Source organism: Mastomys coucha, unplaced genomic scaffold (assembly GCF_008632895.1).
Source record: "Mastomys coucha isolate ucsf_1 unplaced genomic scaffold, UCSF_Mcou_1 pScaffold5, whole genome shotgun sequence".
Taxonomy (NCBI): Eukaryota; Metazoa; Chordata; class Mammalia; order Rodentia; family Muridae; genus Mastomys; species Mastomys coucha.
This window is the reverse complement of record NW_022196911.1, coordinates 46855632-46862498: the sequence shown is the minus strand read 5'-3', so window position 1 is coordinate 46862498 and position 6867 is coordinate 46855632. Positions and strand designations below refer to the sequence as shown.

The 6867-nt window shown below is 44.0% G+C and overlaps 1 non-coding gene and 1 pseudogene across 1 annotated transcript; both read left to right on the top strand.

The window, feature by feature from the left end:
- The first annotated feature begins 1048 nt into the window (after positions 1-1048).
- LOC116079399 lies at positions 1049-1167 on the top strand. Its single transcript, XR_004113953.1, has one exon. It is a non-coding gene; the product is annotated as a 5S ribosomal RNA (ribosomal RNA).
- A 1884-nt stretch (positions 1168-3051) lies between these two features.
- Positions 3052-3763, top strand: LOC116076953 (annotated as a pseudogene).
- The last annotated feature ends 3104 nt before the right edge of the window (positions 3764-6867 follow it).

The following is a 6867-nucleotide window of genomic DNA, read 5'->3' as shown; positions in this document are numbered from 1 at the left end:
AAAAAAGAACAAATAAACAAAAAAGATAGTGATATTTTTAAAAGAACTTCCTAGGAAATTCTGTACATGGTAAAGATAGAGCACCTTTACATAGGTAAAACCATTGGTGGCTGGAGAGATGACTCAATTGATAAATTGGTGAAGTACTTGCCACGCAGGCAGGAGGACCTGAGTTTGGTCCCTTGAACCCACTTAAAAATCCAAGTGTGGTGGCCTGTGCTTTCAATCTAGGTGGACACAGCTCACTGGCTAGGCAGCTAGCCTAATAGGTAAGCTTCAGGACAGTGAAAGATGTTGGCTTAAAAAAAAAAGGTAGATCCAGCACTTGGAAGGCAGAGGTCAGCAAATCTCTAGCTACCACAATTCCAGTGAATTCAAGGCCAGCCTCATCTACATAGTGAGTTCCAGGAAAGCCAGAGCTACATAGGAAGGAGAGCCTGTCTAAAAAAAACAAAACAAAACAAAAACAAATAACCAAAAAAAACCCCAAACTGAACAGCTCCTGAGAGTGACATCAGAGGCTGTGGCCCGTGCTCATACACATGTACACCTACAGGAACACATACATGTGTGTATACACACACAAGCCCAGTTGCTTGCTCCTTCTTTTATGTTATTTCAGTTTGCCTATAGTTTTTTGTTTGTTTGTTTGTTTTTCAGACAGGGTTTCTCTGTATATCCCTGGCTGTCCTAGAACTCACTCTGTAGACCAGGCTGCCTCCAATTCAGAAATCTGCCTTCCTCTGCCTCCCAAGTGCTGGAATTAAAGACATGTGCCACCACTGCCTGGCTTGTCTATAGTTTTCTTTATTTCTTTTTGTTTTTTGTTTTTTGTCTTTGTTGTTGTTTGTTTGTTTTTTGAGACAGGGCTCCTCTGTGTAGCCCTGGGTGTCCTGGAACTCATCTGTAGACCAGGCTGGCCTTGAACTCAGAAATCTGCCTGTCCCTGTCTCCCAAGTGCTGGGATTAAGGGCATGTGCCACCACTGACCGGCTATAGTTTTCCATCTTAAAGGGTAAATAAAACCTTGCATAAAATATGGGGCTGGGTCTATGGCCATACCACCCTGAACGCTCCCGATCCCGTCTGATCTCGGAAGCTAAGCAGGGTCGGTCCTGGTTAGTACTTGGATGGGAGACTGCCTGGGAACACCGGGTGCTGTAGGCTTAGGAAAAAAAAAAAAAAAAAGAAATTATGGGGCTGGAGAGATGGCTCAGGGGTTGAGAGCCCTGACTGCTCTTCCATAGGTTCTGAGTTCAAATCCCAGCAACTACATGGTGGCTCACAACCACCTGTAATGGGATCTGATGCTCTCTTCTGGTGTGTCTGAAGATAGCTACAGTGTACTCATATACATAAAATAAATAAATCTTTAAAATATATATATATATTTCCAGGGCTAATCGCTTGTGTACTGTATAGGTACATCACCTGTCAATAAAAAAGCTACTGGCCTACTAGGTTAGGCAGGAAATAGGAGGTTGGAGTTCTGTCAGTGAAAGAGGATTCTAGGATAGAGTCAGGTACATAAAGAGATTTACCCCAAACTCTGAGGAAGATGGTCTCATGTGCCTGAGGAGAGGTAACTAGCCACATGGAACAAATGGCAGAACTTTGAATAGAATGAACAGGAAAACTGAGTTACAAGCTAGCAGGAACAAGCAAAAGCTTTTTTTTTGTTTTTCGAGACAGGGTTTCTCTGTGTAGCCTGGTTGTCCTGGATCTCACTCTATAGATTAGGCTGGCCTCGAACTCAGAAATCCACCTGCCTCTGCCTCCCAAGTGCTGGGATTAAAGGCATGTGCCACCACCGCCCGGCTCAAGCAAAAGGTTTTTGCCTAGGCAATTATTCATAAATAATTTAGTGTCAGAGTTGTTATTTTGGGATCTTGGGCGCAGGTGAAAAAGCCCACAGTTACATATACATGTATTGTAATTTCTTTAAGATTTTTATTTTATTTTATTTTTTTAAGGTGGCTACTATTTTTTTAAAGATAGATTTTTTTAAAAAGATAATTTAAAAAATGTATTATTTATTTATTATTATTTATTTATTTATTTATTTTGGTTTTTCGAGACAGGATTTCTCTGTGTAGCCCTGGCTGTCCTGGAACTCACTCTGTAGACCACTGGCCTCGAACTCAGAAATCCGCCTGCCTCTGCCTCCCAAGTGCTGGGATCAAAGGCGTGCGCCACCACCGCCCGGCTTATTTATTTATTTATTATAAGAACACTGTAGCTGTCTTCAGACACACCAGAAGAGGGTGTCAGATCTCATTACAGGTGGTTGTAGGCCACCATGTGGTTGCTGGGAGTTGAACTCATGACCTTCGTAAGAGCAATCAGTGCTGTTACCCGCTGAGCCATCTCACCAGCTCTAAAGATAAGTTTTTTAAAAATATTTTCCAAAATATTTCAACTAAATTTTAAAACATGACATCCCCTTTTAAAAACTGTGCCGGAAAAAAATTTAAAAAACAAAAAAACTGTGTCGGACTGTGCCTGATTACATTGGGTTTGGAAAGAAAGCATCCCCGCAGTCATGAGCAGTCACAGGGTCAGCGTTCTAGGCTGTGGTTGAGAATGGTGCCTTCAGCTGACTGCGGATCTTTTAAATGCAGGCTGTACCAGGAAGTGTGAAGGGCCATGGTGACAGGACTCAGGACTCAGGACTTAAGAGAATGGATCCTGAGAACTTCACTCATGAAGGAGCTGCCACACATTCTATAGTTGATCCTAAGGGCTGGTGACAGTAACACTGTCAAATATTCTAAAGGGCATGCTGGTTTGTTTTTTTGGTTTTTTTTTTGTTGTTGTTGTTTTTTGTTTTTTGTTGTTAAAAGGTAAAAACTTGACCAAGCTTGGAAATGCATATCTTTAATCCCCACAACTCATGAGGCAGAGGCTGGCAGGTCTCTGGGAGATTAAAACCACCATGGAATTCCAGGCTAGCCAGGGCTACATACTGTCTGAAGCAGACAGAATGCTGTAGGTTGAAAATCAGAGTAACAGTGACAGAGATGAGAAACATCAACATGTATTTTAATAATTCGGCTGTTGGTTGGAACGTAACTGTAGGATGACATTTAAAAATCACAGTTTTTGAGCCATCTTTCAATTGTGTTCACAGCCTTTGCTGCGCCGCCACTGTCGCTGCTCTCTCACGCCAGCGCCGCCTCTCGCTCGCCGAGGTCCAGCCGAAGCAGAAGGGGGGGAAGTAAGGAGGTGCCCCTACCATGGCTCGTACAAAGCAGACTGCCCGCAAATCCACTGGTGGTAAAACACCCAGGAAACAACTGGCTACAAAAGCCGCTCACAAGAATGTGCCCTCTGCTGGAGGGGTGAAGAAACCTCATCGTTACAGGCCTGGTACTGTGGCACTCCGAGAAATTAGAAGCTATTAGAAGTCTACTGAACTTCTGATTTGCAAGCTCCCCTTTCAGCGTCTGGTGAGAGAAATTGTTCAGGACTTCAAAACAGATCTGCGCTTCCAGAGTGCAGCTATTGGTGCTTTGCAGGAGGCAAGTGAGGCCTATCTGATTGGCCTCTTTGAAGATACCAACCTGTGTGCTATCCATGCCAAACGTGTAACATTTATGCCAAAAGATATCCAGAGATATCCGCATACCCGGAGAACGTGCTTAAGAGTCCGCTATGAGGGGAAACATTTCATTCTCAAAAAAATTTTTTTTCCTCTTCTTCCTGTTATCAATAGTTCTGAATGTTAGATATTTTTTCCATGGGTCAAAGGTACCTAAGTATATGATTGTGAGTGGAAACATAGGGGACAGGATCAGGTATTGGCAGTTTCTCCACGTTCATTTGTGTGTGAATTTTTAATATAAATGCAAGATGTAAAGCATTAATGCAAGCAAAATGTTTCAGTGAACACATTTCAACAGTTCAACTTTATAATCATTATAAATAAACCTGTTAAAATTTTCTGGACAATGCCAGCATTTGGATTTTTTAAAAAATAAGTAATTTCTTATTGACGGCAACTAAATGGTGTTTGTAGCATTTCTATCATACAGTAGATTCCAACCATTCACTATACTTTTCTAACTGAGTTGTCCTACATGCAAGAACATGTTTCTAATGTTATCCGTCTTCTGTGCTGTTGTTCCTGTAAGTTTGCTATTAAAATACATTAAACTGCCGGGCGATGGTGGCGCACGCCTTTAATCCCAGCACTTGGGAGACAGAGGCAGGTGGATTTCTGAGTTTGAGGCCAGCCTGGTCTACAGAGTGAGTTCCAGGACAGCTAGGGCTATACAGAGAAACCCTGTCTTGAAAAAATAAAAGTCACAGTTTTTTTCTAACCTATCTAGCTCCCAAATATTTGAGACGAGACCTTTTGATTTATTTAATAAGATTTAGGGATAAGAGCTGAGCAGCTATTCCTAACATCAGATCCTGTCTATTTACTTCCCCAGCCATAGCCTGAGTTCCTTGCAGTTTGATCACCTTGGCTCCCTCTGCTCCATGCTCATGGCCCCTCAGCATTACCTCATGGCAAATCCTCCTGGTGGCTCCATATGGTCTCTCCACATCTTTCCTCTTTCTGCTCCTTTCTCTCTACCCGGGACCCTCTCGACTGGGATCAGATGTCCTGCCCCCACAGTCTGGGAACTGCTTCTGACCCATGGTCCTTGTTTCAGGCCAGGTGGCTGGGGCATTCCATTGCCTGGGAGTGAAGGCTGGAGCCTGGGTTTTTTTCCTATTAGTAATTGACTTGCCTGGGCTTGCCTGACTTGCCCAGTTTTAGGCCTAGTCTCCTTAACTGCCAATTTGAAGTCTGTTGTGGAATCAGCCTGGCCTTTAATCCTTTTTTAAAAGGTCCTAGTGAAAGTTGTCCAGTCTCTTTGGTCTTTGGTGTTGGACAGAAGGGACAATCTGTCCTATCTGGGCTCGGGGCATTGATCCCTTGGCCCAGCCTGGGGGTGGCTTTTGTACTCTCTTTTTAGAGAATTTTTGAGTTTTCTAATTATACACATCACTGGAATATTAACTGGCTAGAGAGATGGCTCAGCAATTAAGAATACATACTGCTTACCCAGAGGACCCGAGTTCAATTCCCAGGACCCATATCTGGCAGCTCATAACTACCTGCAACTACAGGTCAAGGGGAATCTAATAGCTCTTGTCATTACAAGGACCTTTACTCAGGTGCACATACTGACACACACTGTACGCCTTTATCAAGTTTGCTTCTTATTTATTTATCTATTTATTTATTTAATGTACATGAGTTCTATAGCTGCCTTCAGACACACCAGAAGAGGGCATAGGATCCCATTACAGATGGTTGTGAGCCACCATGTGGGTGCTGGGAATTGAACTCAGGACCTCTGAAAGAGCAGTCAGCCCTCTTAACCACTGAGCCATCTCTCCAGACCCTCATGTTTGCTTCTTTTTTTTTTTTTGGTTTTTCGAGACAGGGTTTCTCTGTGTAGCCCTGACTGTCCTGGAACTCACTCTGTAGACCAGGCTGGCCTCAAACTCAGAAATCCGCCTGCCTCTGCCTCCCCAAGTGCTGGGATTAAAGGCGTGTGCCACCACTGCCTGGCTCATGTTTGCTTCTTAATCCGGAGAAAATTATATGAATTTACAGTCAGAAAAAAAGTAGACAAGACCAGGGAGCACCTAAGGCAAAGCAACTGATCCCCATTCTCATTGTTCAGGCTGCTATTTGAGATGAGCAGGAGTCCTACCTGCCTCTTGCATGAACACAGGCTGCATATTCAGACCTTCTCAAAAAAGTTTAGCACTAACCTTCCATTTTTGTTTATACTGGGAATAGTCTCGGGTATAAAGAGATTTTTAGGGAATTACAATGCTTTTGCTTTTTGAGACAGGGTTTCTCTGTGTAGCCCTGGCTGTCCTGGAACTCACTCTGTAGATCAGGCTAGCCTTGAACTCAGAAATCCACCTGCCTCTGCCTCCCAAGTGCTGGTATTAAAGGAGTGTGCCACCATCGCCTGGCAGGGAATTACACTGTTTTAAGCACCTAACTCCACCTGTATTTGTCAGCACACCAGTGGTACCTTACCCCTCACGCAGTGGTATCACATGTGGGGTCCTAGTCTTGTGTTGAACAAGCTGAGCAAGTGAGATTAAAGATAGCCTGAAACAAGCTTGCCTTTTCCTCCGCTCAGGAAATGAAGCACACCCCAGTACAGAGGAGCCACAGGAGGGAAGCAAAATCCCACCCAAGGAGCTGCTGCTCTCCTCCAGACACACGGTCTCTAAGCCGGGCTGCTCCCCCTTGGGAGCCCCATTCCATATAAGGAGCCCTGGAAGTGACTTCATGTGGATAGTCTGGTCACTTGTCACTACTTTAGACAAAGTATTACTAAATTAAAATAGTTGCTAAAGTCAGCATCAGACTAGTGTGGGACCACAGAGCCTGCACAACAGACTACAGCTGTGATTTATTTATTATTTTGTTTGGTTTTTTGTTTTTTGGTTTTTTTGGTTTTTTTTTTTTTTTCTTGGTATTTTCGAGACAGGGTTTCTCTGTGCAGCCCTGGCTGTCCTGGAACTCACTCTGTAGACCAGGCTGGCCTCGAACTCAGAAATCCGCCTGTCTCTGCCTCCCAAGTACTGGGATTAAAGGCGTGCACCACCATAGCAGGCTGCATGATTGGTAAAGAAAGTGGCGGATTCAGAACTTGGAGTCAGCACACTCATCCGCTGCTGTGCGATAATCAGAAGTCCTCTGGGGCTTCGGCACCATTCTAGATGCTCCCACGGAAGCGTCCTGCCCATTAATCACCCTCTCAGACGTACAACATTAAACCCTCCAATTTTCAGAGCATGCCAGCCACAAGACACATTCAAATGAAACAGCTGCCCAACACAGAG